This window comes from Platichthys flesus, chromosome 3, assembly GCF_949316205.1.
Source record: "Platichthys flesus chromosome 3, fPlaFle2.1, whole genome shotgun sequence".
In the NCBI taxonomy this organism is placed as follows: domain Eukaryota; kingdom Metazoa; phylum Chordata; class Actinopteri; order Pleuronectiformes; family Pleuronectidae; genus Platichthys; species Platichthys flesus.
This window is the reverse complement of record NC_084947.1, coordinates 25,123,171-25,135,483: the sequence shown is the minus strand read 5'-3', so window position 1 is coordinate 25,135,483 and position 12,313 is coordinate 25,123,171. Positions and strand designations below refer to the sequence as shown.

The window sequence follows — 12,313 nt, the reverse complement described above, 5'->3', positions numbered from 1 at the left end:
CTATACTGGCAGGATTATTGACTTGATTCAAGGATTCCTGTGATGACATACACTCTTCAGAGGATACAGATCCAGCGTGAAAAATGCCTCAACTCACATAAATCTCCATCTTGGATAACTTTGAGGGTATATAAGCATCCAAAGACATGACAGTGGTACAGAACTTGTTTTTCAATAGCCTACCTAATAGTATTGTCCATATAAGTCCAATAAGAGGAATATATCGCCTGAACAGGGACTTGAACCCTGGACCCTCAGATTAAAGTCTGATGCCCTTCCGTCTGAGCCAGGCTTCGAGTTCTACACCCTTTCGATGAAACATTGAACAAAAGTCCAAATTCCATTTACTTACATATACAGGAATTCCAACAACAACAAATTACCACTTCTTACAATTGGGTTAATGAAGGGCATGTATGGCAAAGAAAAACAAGTACTTCTGGGTAGTTGTGGTACAACAGGCCCACAGCCCAAGTTGAGTCTAAATCAAAGGAAAAATCTATACTGGCAGGATTATTGATTTGATTCAAGGATTCCTGTGATGACATACACTCTTCAGAGGATACAGATCCAGCGTGAAAAATGCCTCAACTCACATATAAATCTCCATCTTGGAAAACTTTGAGGGTATATAAGCATCCAAAGACATGACAGTGGTACAGAACTTGTTTTTTAATACCCTGCCTAATAGTATTGTCCATATAAGTCCGATAAGAGGAATATATAGCCTGAACAGGGACTTGAACCCTGGACCCTCAGATTAAAAGTCTGATGCTGTACCGTCTGAGATATCCAGGCTTCGAGTTCTACAACCGTTCGATGAAAGATTGAACAAAAGTCCAAATTCCATTTACTTACATGTACAGGACTTCTAACAACAACAAATTACCACTTCTTACAATTGGGTTAATGAAGGGCATGTATGGCAAAGAAAAACAAGTACTTCTTGGTAGTTGTGGTACAACAGGCCCAGAGCCCAAGTTGAGTCTAAATCAAAGGAAAAATCTATACTGGCAGGATTATTGACTTGATTCAAGGATTCCTGTGATGACATACACTCTTCAGAGGATACAGATCCAGCGTGAACAATGCCTTGACTCACCAATAAACCTCCATCTTGGACAACTTTGAGGGTATATAGGCATCCAAAGAGATGACAGTGGTACAGAACTTGTTTTTTAATACCCTACCTAATAGTATTGTCTATATAAGTCCGATAAGAGGAATATATCGACTGAACAGGGACTTGAAACCTGGACCCTCAGATTAAAAGTCTGATGCTCTACCGTCTGAGCTATCCAGGCTTCGAGTGCTACACCTTTTCGATGAAACATTGAACAAAAGTCCAAATTCCATTTACTTACATACACAGGACTTCCAACAACAACAAATTACCACTTCTTACAATTGGGCAGTCAAAGGGCATCTACGGCAAAGAAAAAAGAATACTCCTGGGCACTTATGGTACAACAGGCACACAGCACCCGTTGAGTCTAAATCAAAGACAAATCTATACTGGCAGGATTATTGACTTGATTCAAGGATTCCTGTGACGACATACACTCTTCAGAGGATACAGATCCAGCGTGAAAAATGCCTCAACTCACCTATAAACCTCCATCTTGGATAACTTTGAGGGTATATAAGCATTCAAAGACATGACAGTGGTACAGAACTTGTTTTTTTAATACCCTACCTAATAGTATTGTCCATATAAGTCCGATAAGAGGAGTATATCGCCTGAACAGGGACTTGAACCCTGGACCCTCAGATTAAAAGTCTGATGCTCTACCGTCTGAGCTATCCAGGCTTCAAGTTCTACACCCTTTCGATGAAACATTGAACAAAAGTCCAAATTCCATTTACTTACATATACAGGAATTCCAACAACAACAAATTACCACTTCTTACAATTGGGTTAATGAAGGGCATGTATGGCAAAGAAAAACAAGTACTTCTGGGGAGTTTTGGTACAACAGGCCCACAGCCCAAGTTGAGTCTAAATCAAAGGAAAAATCTATACTGGCAGGATTATTGACTTGATTCAAGGATTCCTGTGATGACATACACTCTTCAGAGGATACAGATCCAGCATGAAAAATGCCTCAACTCACATATAAATCTCCATCTTGGAAAACTTTGAGGGTATATAAGCATCCAAAGACATGACAGTGGTACAGAACTTGTTTTTTAATACCCTGCCTAATAGTATTGTCCATATAAGTCCGATAAGAGGAATATATCGCCTGAACAGGGACTTGAACCCTGGACCCTCAGATTAAAAGTCTGATGCTCTACCGTCTGAGCTATCCAGGCTTCGAGTTCCACAACCGTTCGATGAAAGATTGAACAAAAGTCCAAATTCCATTTACTTACATATACTGGACTTCCAACAACAACAAATTACCACTTCTTACAATTGGGTTTATGAAGGGCATGTATGGCAAAGAAAAACAAGTACTTCTGGGTAGTTGTGGTACAACAGGCCCACAGCCCAAGTTGAGTCTAAATCAAAGGAAAAATCTATACTGGCAGGATTATTGACTTGATTCAAGGATTCCTGTGATGACAAACACTCTTCAGAGGATACAGATCCAGCGTGAAAAATGCGTCAACTCACCTATAAACCTCCATCTTGGATAACTTTGAGGGTATATAAGCATCCAAAGACATGACAGTGGTACAGAACTTGTTTTTCAATACCCTACACAGTAAAATTACAAGAGTAAAATTTCCGGAGTTAAAATTATTTTACTCAAAAATAGTATTTTTTGCTCTGATATGAGGTGAAAGAACGAAAAAAGAGTTGAGAGACACGCAGAGTTAGATCAGAATAACGGAGTCATAATTTTGACTCCTCCCAGAGGGCAACGCAGTTAAGTTTCGTTTTATCCACCATTACACCTTACACCGATGGTCATTTCACCTGCAACCGGTCTGGAGAAAAGTCTGTTAGGAAAATAACAAAGTAAGTAATACATCAACTGTCTTTTTTACCGCATAAGTTTTGTTTGTTCTCATCGTACAGGATGCATGTAATGTTTGGTTTGTGTTATTTTCAAATGTGTGGCTTAATTACCATGGCAGTCGCAAGACGTGCTGTGTTGCGTCGCAACTTTTTTAAAAGTGGAAGTTCACGGGTAATTAAATCAGAGGGAGGATGAGTTAAAATCTGTAGTATCCCAAATTCAAGCTCAACGAAGCCGCGCGATTTAAACATATTATATAAATTACGCTAGGCATTGCTATATGCAGCTGCTACAGTAGATGCTGCTAAGGTATCACATTAGCTTGCCAGTCATTTGACCAATTCACGTTTTTGTTCTTAGGAAAATTGATAAGTACACTGTCTTTTGTTGGTTAATGCACACATTTGTCAACTGCGGAGAATTTTGTTTACCATAGTAGTGTATCAATGGTTCGTTAGCATGTTTAGCATGATTTAGCACCACATGGCCTTAACTCTGGAAAGAGTAAACAGAGGTTGTGCGCCACACCGATGCAGTGCAATTTACGTTTGTGGTCTTAGGAAACTTGGTAAGTAGACTAGATGGAACATTGTCTTTTGTAGGTTTGTGTCCAGTACACATTGGTTGACTGTTGACACAGGGAGGCGCCGTGCTGGGGCTCGACTCACGGAAGAGTGATGAAAGAAAGATAACCTAAAGATTAAAGTTACCCGGTTGATATGAACTACGCTCGTAAGTAGCCCGAACTTTAAAACACCTGTTCAACCTGCATAAACGTGGACATGTAGAAATGTGCGATAGGCTTAATTAATCAGGGAATTAATGAAGAGCGATAATGAAGGCAAACACATGACGGGCGAACGTGTGAGTGTGTGTGTGTGTATATGTGTGTGTGTGCCATGGCCCTATTATAAGAGATGTGTAAACCATAGATAGTATATACAAACAATCGTGGTTCATATCAACTGTGTGTTTACAGGCGATAGAACGCGTATGTGTGTGTGTGTGTGTGCGTGCGCGCGCGTCTACAAGACGGCGGGCGCACGAGGACAATGACGTCACGACTAACCGTGTACACGACACGGTTAGACATTTTTGTAAACGTACACACCCCTGCGTTCTTCTGACAGCAGTTTCTCAAATCTCTGTTACTGTTGATATGTTTTTCATATTAATTAGTTCAAGACAAGTAATCAAACCAACTAAGTAACCACTATTTTTTCCTGTTCCTTTAGGATGGAGGCAACTGTTAGGGTGAAATATAAGGACAGAAAGAAGTACTTCTTCCTAACATCACCTTTTAAATCCGAAGTCTTTTTGGAAAGTGGTAAGAGAAAACATTGCATATGCAGCCTTTATTATAAAATATTGTTACCAATGCATGTTTTTGTGTGTTGCCACTACTTATGTAGGCTATAGTATGGTCAGTGTTAATATGACTTAAATGTCTTTTAAAGTTGCCAAGAAGTTTGATCTACCCACCCTGGATATTAAAGTCTATGATGAAACCAGGACCGAAATCGATGATGAGGCATTCGAATACATTCTAAAACAACAGGATATTGGGGTCTTAGAAATTGGGATCCCAACAGCAAATGCTGATGGTAAAATAACTTTACTTTTTAACTTCTATATATAAGTCTTTTAAACATCTCCGCAATTACATACCGTGCACATTTAACCTTGTCTGAGTTGTGCAGCTCATGCTGTAAACATTTTGTGTCCCATGAAACATTATTTTGTAGATTCCTTCAGTTCTAGCACGATTGGGGATGGTGAGGCTTCCTTCAGTTCTGGTACACTTGGCGATGGTGAGCCTTCATCAGGATCTGATGACACAGCAATCGTGATCAGAAATCCCTCAGAAAAAAAACATGAAGAGGATCGCCGTCTGGGTCGAGTAAGATCAATAGATTGTTTATGTCTTTTTTGTAACTTTGTTGCAACCATATATATGCTCTTGTTAATCTGTGTACTCTGTGTGTTCTCTGTGTACTGTCAATTGTCAATCACCTCTCCCAAGATGATTGAGGACATCCTCAAGAGTAGCCCTGGAGGTGATAAGATCACACATGAGTATGCTCGCACAAAAACATTGTCAGATGTCAGAAGACGTGACCTAGTGAAGATACTAGTTGCACATCTGACAAATGAGCATGGGTAAGTTTTTTTTCATAAACTCACAAGACTGATATTAAATGAATCTTAGTTGTATTTTGGACAGGATGGTAATTTGATTTGTGTGTATAGCACAAGCCCCCCTAGGAGATTGAAGGAGGAATACGCCAAAGGAATCATCTGCCTTTTTCCTTACTTGGCTGACCCCCGGAGCAAGCTTGGCTATGTAAGTTACTCCTGCTTTTCTGGTGAAATGGTTTCAAATCAGTCACGTATTTATGGGTGAAAATGTATATTTGTATTTACATGTGTTTCCCCTTATTTTCAAAGGAACATTTTTATAATGCTGAAGATGGAAGTGGGTATTTGGCTTGGAGAATCAAAACTCTGCAGAAAGAGGTGTCCGAGGGGCGAATGAAACGGCCACGACAACTTCAAACAGGTCAGTGATTAATTTGGAACTTGACCACTCGTTTATTTGGTCTAGGTTTTCTTTTGAGTATTAAACTGGCATGTTGTCCCAAACCTTTAGGTGGGCCAACTTCACACAGGGATCCATTGAAAGAAGACATCCAGTGGGACGAACAGCAGTGTCAAGAAGCAATTGCCCTGATGAAGCATTCTACAGATGAAGTTGTAGTGAAGGAGAAAATGAGGCTAACCCTGGCCTATCGTCAGAAGTTGCTGCACGATCCTGAGAACTCAGCCGACATCCTATCTGTTTTTCCTCGTTTCTTGGATATTCCAGGTTTGGTGAGTAATACTGTTTTTAAAAAAACAAGAACTACAAAGTAACGTTTTGTGTAATTTGTTATTGTTTGTTTTGTCAGACAGAATGTAAATTTATCTTTCTTTACTTTTACATGTTTTGCTATCTGCCGAACCTGATCAGACTTCAGAAATGATCTCTGTAGCTACTTTGATCATCTACTGTGGGACTTACACTAAATGTCTTTGCCATGTCTTGTAGATTGATCAAGATTTCAGGAGTCTTTTTGGTGACGCAACCTCTGCAAAGATGTTGGAGAAGTGGACCACCAACTTTCAAGCAAAGGTTGTTACTCAGTGTCGTGGACTTACACTGACTGGAGATGTACAAGACCTCATCCAAAATGCTGAAGCCACTGAAGTAGATGATGGTAATGTTTTCTCCTTTGACTATTCTAGATGGAATGGGGATAACCATTTTATTGTGCATTAAGGCACATTTTGCCACTCACAAAGTTACTGGAGTTATATGTACATATCAACCTGTTGCCTTGAGAAACGGAAGTGGCTCCTGTCATTCACATGTGAAATCATTGGGAATACAGTAATTGAACTGCACAAAGTTGTTTTTATAGTTTCCTACTCAAAACTCATGTCATCGATCCTTTTGCAGGCTTTATTGGTTATGGATAATCCGTCTGCAGCTCTGTCTTTAAATCTGAATCAATATGAAATGCTTAACTGTTCTGTTTTTGTTATATTTTCCCCAGGCTGGGACAGTGACATGTCATCAATGCTGTTGCTGGTTCACCTTCTGCCACCTTCAAGCCAAGGCCGAAAAAGACCAGGGAAAATCTCAGCCAGACAAGCATGCGATAGTCTTGTAAAATTCATCAAGGTGAGCTTTGTGTGGAACACAAAGGGCTGGAAAATACTTCCTCTTTTATTATGCTAATAGTGCTGGGCCATTGGGTAACGCTTAAATAACTAACAAAAGGTGGCCACACACGTTGCATAACACTGACCTTATTTGCATTTACGTGTTTCGACGTTGTCTTCAGAGTGTTTTACAGCGTATGCGCTAATAAGTGTTATGCTTAGTGTGCCCTCTTCTTTTTACTCTTATTGTAACTTTGTAAGAATCCAAAACATAATAAATGACCATGGCTCCTTATTCAACCACAGATTGGGACCAGCATCCAAGGACACCTAGACAACATCTCTGGGAGTCTCCAGCCATACCTACTTGCTGTTGGTGCCAAGAAGAGCATGATCGAGTCTTACTACATCGTGATCGACAAACATGCTCTACCCTGTAAGACCTCAACTGCACTGGCTTGTGTTGATGAACTTTTCAAAGCACATTTCGTCTTTGGCACAAGATATTGTCAGGAATTGACCAATGTGTACACCTTTCTGCAAACCACTGTCTATGACATAGATGTGGAAAACACCAAGGTATATCCTAGAGTTGCAGAGTTGAGGGCCAGGATGCTAAAGTAAACTCCTATGATCTGCTTCATTTGTGCAAGATGTCATGCCAATGTCAATGCCTTGATTAAGCACTTTAAGTTGTTTCATGGTCTTTGTCCCGGAAAAACTCTCAGGTTAAAATGTGCTCAAAGGGGTTGTGCACATGTATATAATAGTTTTTCTGGATTACGAAAGCATCTCACTAGGTGTTCTTTGCGTGACAGTTCAAGTGTTAATGAAAGTTCATCTTCAGCCAGTGCCGTTTCCGTTGGGGATGTAGACCTTTTACCACATGAAAATGTAGCTTGTGAATCTGAACTCCTTCAAAAAAATATAGTGAAAAGTTGTGCGACAATTGTTGCAGAACTGAAAGTTGCTGGGGTAGCAGAGACCACCATTAATAATGTTGTCAACTCTGTTGGTGAGGTTATTGATGACATACAAAACGAAACTCTAGTGTCAGTGAAAAACGGTTTATCTTTACAGGAACCAATGAAAAGTGTTGTGGAATCTCAAATTGATCAGTCATTCCAAAAAATTGAAAATCCATTCTTGGCATTTAACTCTGAAAGCAAGAGAATGCAGTACTTTTCTGAGCAATGGGGGAAAATTGATCCCCTCAAGTTGTTGTCCGAGATAAGTTTACATATATTCCCATTCTCGAGACGTTGCGGTTCATTTGTAAGCATCCTAATATCAATGACTTTTTAAGTAGAGATTGGGAAAGAAAGAAACGTTTCTCTACGATATACAGGATGGAGAATTGTTTAAAAGTCATCCCCTTTTCTTGAAGCAAAAGCATGCGTTTCAGATCCAGCTCTTTTTTGATGAGTTTGAGTGTTCAAACCCCCTTGGGTCCAAGCGTGGAATACACAAGTTAGGAGCCATCTATTTTACGTTGAGAAATATTTCTCCAAAATATAACTCAAATTTACTTGGCATCCATTTGGTTTCGTTATTTCACGCACAAGACATCAAAACTTATGGATTTGATAAGATCCTTGAGCCACTGGTCAAGGATATATCTCGTCTTGAAACTGAAGGAGTTCAGATTCCCCATTTTGATCATGCTGTTTACGGAACCATCATTCAAGTTACAGGAAACAACCTTGGTATCCATTCTTTATTTGGTTTTGTAGAATCGTTCAGTGCTCGTTATTGTTGTCGTTTTTGCCTACTGGAGAAGGAAGATTTTCAAACGGAGTTCAGTGAAGATAGCAGTAAGATCTCACTTCGAACCAAAGAATTTCACGCAGAACATTGTGAAGTTATCAAGAGTAACCCTCATCTTCCTTATGTTATGGGCGTGAAAAAGTCGTGCCTTTTAAATTCCTTGCAATATTTTCATACGGCGACAAATTTTTCAGTTGATATCATGCACGACATATTTGAAGGGGTTGCCCAATTTGAGATGAAGCTCCTTCTGCAACACTTGGGTAACAATTACACAACACCGGCAGAAATACACAGATGAATTCAGAGTTTCAATTATGGTCGCTTGGAACAGTGCAACAAACCTCCTCCAGGTGTTAATTTAGTTGAGGGTTCTAATGACTTAAGCCTTAATGCGACACAAAGCTGGTGTTTGCTGCGCCACCTCCCGATCATATTCGGGGATCTTGTTTGTTCAAGTGACCAAAACTGGTATCTATTCATTTTACTGCTTCAAATAGTCAGCATAGTTTTGTCTCCAGCCATATCGAGTGGCATAACTATATATTTGAAGCATCTGATTTCTGAACACCACAGTCTATTCAAGTATTTATATCCCCACAAGAAATTACTGCCCAAACATCATTTCTTAATCCACTACCCAACGTCGATGCAGAAACTTGGCCCTTTGATACATAGCTGGTGCATGAGGTACGAAGGAAAACACAATTACTTCAAAAGACAAATAAAAGTTTTAAAAACATTACAAAAACATTGGCCAAAAAACACCAATGTCATGTGGCATATTTGTGGCAAACATTTAATCCAAATGAATTGAAATTAGGCCCTGGCAAAATGGTCCCCTTGAATAGACTAGAATCCTACACTGAGATCGCTGTTAAGCTCAATGTTCCCGTTTGGACAAAGATCTACAATGTAAAATGGATAAAGAGTTTTGGGAATTTGTATCGGCCTGGGCTGGCTGTTTGCATAAGAGTGGAGAATGAGATGCCTGTGTTTCATGTAATCCAGAATATTGTTGTAAGAGATGAGTGTGTTCTTTTTGTAACGACTGCTATGAAAACTCTTTATTTAGAGGAACATGTCCATGCTTTCAAGGTTATGCACACCGCAGAAGCACCCATTGTTTTGGAATTTAAAGACCTTTTGCACCACAAGTCTTTTGATATTCTAATGTCATGTGGTCTTGATTCAGATTTGTTTATAATCCCTTATTTTTTCATGTAATGCTTTTTGTTTAGAATGATGTCAACTAGGGCTGCAACTAACGATTATCTTGATAATCGATTAATCTGTCGATTATTTTCTCGATTCATCGATTACTAATCGATTAGTGTTTTGGTCCGTAAAATGTCAGAAAATGTTGATACATTTTCCAAAGCCCATGTTGACGACCTCAAATGTATTGTTATGTCCAAAAGTCACAGGTATTTCAGTTGACTGTCATAATAGGATTAAAGAGACCAGAAAATATTCACATTTGAGAAGCTGAAATCAGAGAATTTGGACATTTGTTATTAAAAAATTACTCGAAACGATTAATCGATTATCAAAATAGTTGGCGATTATTTTAATAATCGATTTGTCGATTAATCGTTGCAGCTCTAATGTCAACAGTGTGCATGTGCACAAATGGAATGAGAATTTTCGATTGAGAGCAAATATTTGGTGCCAAATAAAAGGACATGTGGAATAATTGATCTTTTGTCATTTTTAACGATTGTACGAGCTTAATATTGAATTGTGCAATTTCTAAAATGGACTCCTTACGGAGAAACAATTACTCAAAATTGAGGAATGTTAACTCTTTTTAAGGGATTAAATTTCTGTGGAGCAAATTTGTAGTTCCTCTAGTAGGAGTAAAAATAGAGTGAGAGTCAATTGAAATTGTCTCTATATAGAGTGAATTATACTATTAAAGAGTAGAATTTTCACTCTAAATTGAAGAGAAATTACTCCGATTAAACAACTCTATCGAAAGGGTTAACTTAACTCTTTTTAGAGAGGGACCAAATGTTATCCAAAATAGAGTAAAAATTTCTTCAATTTGAGTAAATTTACTCTTGTAATTTTACTGTGTACCTAATAATATTGTCCATATAAGTCCGATAAGAGGAATATATAGCCTGAACAGGGACTTGAACCCTGGACCCTCAGATTAAAAGTCTGATGCTCTACCGTCTGAGCTATCTAGGCTTCAAGTGCTATACCCGTTCGATGAAAGATTGAACAAAAGTCCAAATTCCATTTACTTACAGGACTTCCAACAACAACAAATTACTACTTCTTACAGTTGGGTTAATGAAGGGCATGTATGGCAAAGAAAAAAAGTACTTCTGGGGAGTTTTGGTACAACAGGCCCACAATCCAAGGTGAGTCTAAATCAAAGGAAAAATCTATACTGGCAGGATTATTGACTTGATTCAAGGATTCCTGTGATGACAAACACTCTTCAGAGGATACAGATCCAGCGTGAAAAATGCCTCAACTCACCTATAAATCTCCATCTTGGATAACTTTGAGGGTATATAAGCATCCAAAGACATGACAGTGGTACAGAACTTGTTTTTCAAAAGCCTACCTAATAGTATTGTCCATATAAGTCCAATAAGAGGAATATATCGCCTGAACAGGGACTTGAACCCCAGACCCTCAGATTAAAAGTCTGATGCTCTACCGTCTGAGATATCCAGGCTTTGAGTTCTACACCCTTTCGATGAAAGATTGAACAAAAGTCCAAATTCCATTTACTTACATATACAGGAATTCCAACAACAACAAATTACCACTTCTTACAATTGGGTTAATGAAGGGCATGTATGGCAAAGAAAAAAAGTACTTCTGGGTAGTTGTGGTACAACAGGCCCACAGCCCAAGTTGAGTCTAAATCAAAGGAAAACTCTATTCTGGCAGGATTATTGACTTGATTCAAGGATTCCTGTGATGACATACACTCTTCAGAGGATACAGATCCAGCGTGAAAAATGCCTCAACTCACCTATAAATCTCCATCTTGGATAACTTTGAGGGTATATAAGCATCCAAAGACATGACAGTGGTACAGAACTTGTTTTTCAATAGCCTACCTAATAGTATTGTCCATATAAGTCCAATAAGAGGAATATATCGCCTGAACAGGGACTTGAACCCTGGACCCTTAGATTAAAAGTCTGATGCTCTACCGTCTGAGGTATCCAGGCTTCGAGTTCTACACCCTTTCGATGAAACATTGAACAAAAGTCCAAATTCCAGGGTTTCCCCCAGCACTATCTTGTTAAGGCGGCCGCCTTAACAAGACTAGGGCCCCGCCTTGACTACCAATGTATTGAAAAAAAAAAAAAAAAAAAAAAAAAGTTGAAAAAAAAAAAAAAATGGCATTGATAATACTCAGGTAATACTGTTTACAACATTAGTCGTGCCAATAAAGTTTTTTGAGTGTAATTGAGACGGCGACATCTGGTGGTTTATTATATTGTTGCATAGTCTATCATAGTCACCTGTCAATCTACCGCCAGTGACGTGCGGTGAGGTCAGTGAGTGGGTAGGCACTGAGTTCTGAAAGCCAGATTTCTCTAAACCTATATATTGTTAAATCAAAAACAATAAACAACAAACAGGCACGCACGGCCGATTTCAAATAAGTTCCTCCCTTTCTTTCTTTCTTTCTTTCTTTCTCTCTCACTCACTCACTCACTCACTCACACACACAGACGGGACGTATATGAAATGTCACGACGGTGACTTCAGGTTTGCCCGTAGCCTACTGTAGTTTGGTCTAAATGATTAAACATCGCATCCATCGACTTAACGGACCCGTCCCTCACACCGAGGGCAGAATAAACGTAAGGCAACAAGTCAAACCTTCGCCGATT

At 39.1% G+C, this 12,313-nt stretch overlaps 1 protein-coding gene and 7 non-coding genes across 13 annotated transcripts in view; all 8 read right to left on the bottom strand.

Annotated features, from left to right (window-relative positions):
* Positions 1-12,313, bottom strand: part of pnpla7b (patatin-like phospholipase domain containing 7b) — a 76,474-nt gene that overhangs the window by 13,127 nt on the left and 51,034 nt on the right. The window lies entirely within an intron of this gene.
* On the bottom strand, positions 726-798 carry trnak-uuu (transfer RNA lysine (anticodon UUU)). The gene has a single exon. It is a non-coding gene; the product is annotated as a tRNA-Lys (tRNA).
* trnak-uuu (transfer RNA lysine (anticodon UUU)) lies at positions 1,232-1,304 on the bottom strand. The gene has a single exon. It is a non-coding gene; the product is annotated as a tRNA-Lys (tRNA).
* On the bottom strand, positions 1,738-1,810 carry trnak-uuu (transfer RNA lysine (anticodon UUU)). Its single transcript has one exon. It is a non-coding gene; the product is annotated as a tRNA-Lys (tRNA).
* trnak-uuu (transfer RNA lysine (anticodon UUU)) lies at positions 2,244-2,316 on the bottom strand. Its single transcript has one exon. It is a non-coding gene; the product is annotated as a tRNA-Lys (tRNA).
* Positions 10,565-10,637, bottom strand: trnak-uuu (transfer RNA lysine (anticodon UUU)). Its single transcript has one exon. It is a non-coding gene; the product is annotated as a tRNA-Lys (tRNA).
* Positions 11,064-11,136, bottom strand: trnak-uuu (transfer RNA lysine (anticodon UUU)). Its single transcript has one exon. It is a non-coding gene; the product is annotated as a tRNA-Lys (tRNA).
* Positions 11,569-11,641, bottom strand: trnak-uuu (transfer RNA lysine (anticodon UUU)). Its single transcript has one exon. It is a non-coding gene; the product is annotated as a tRNA-Lys (tRNA).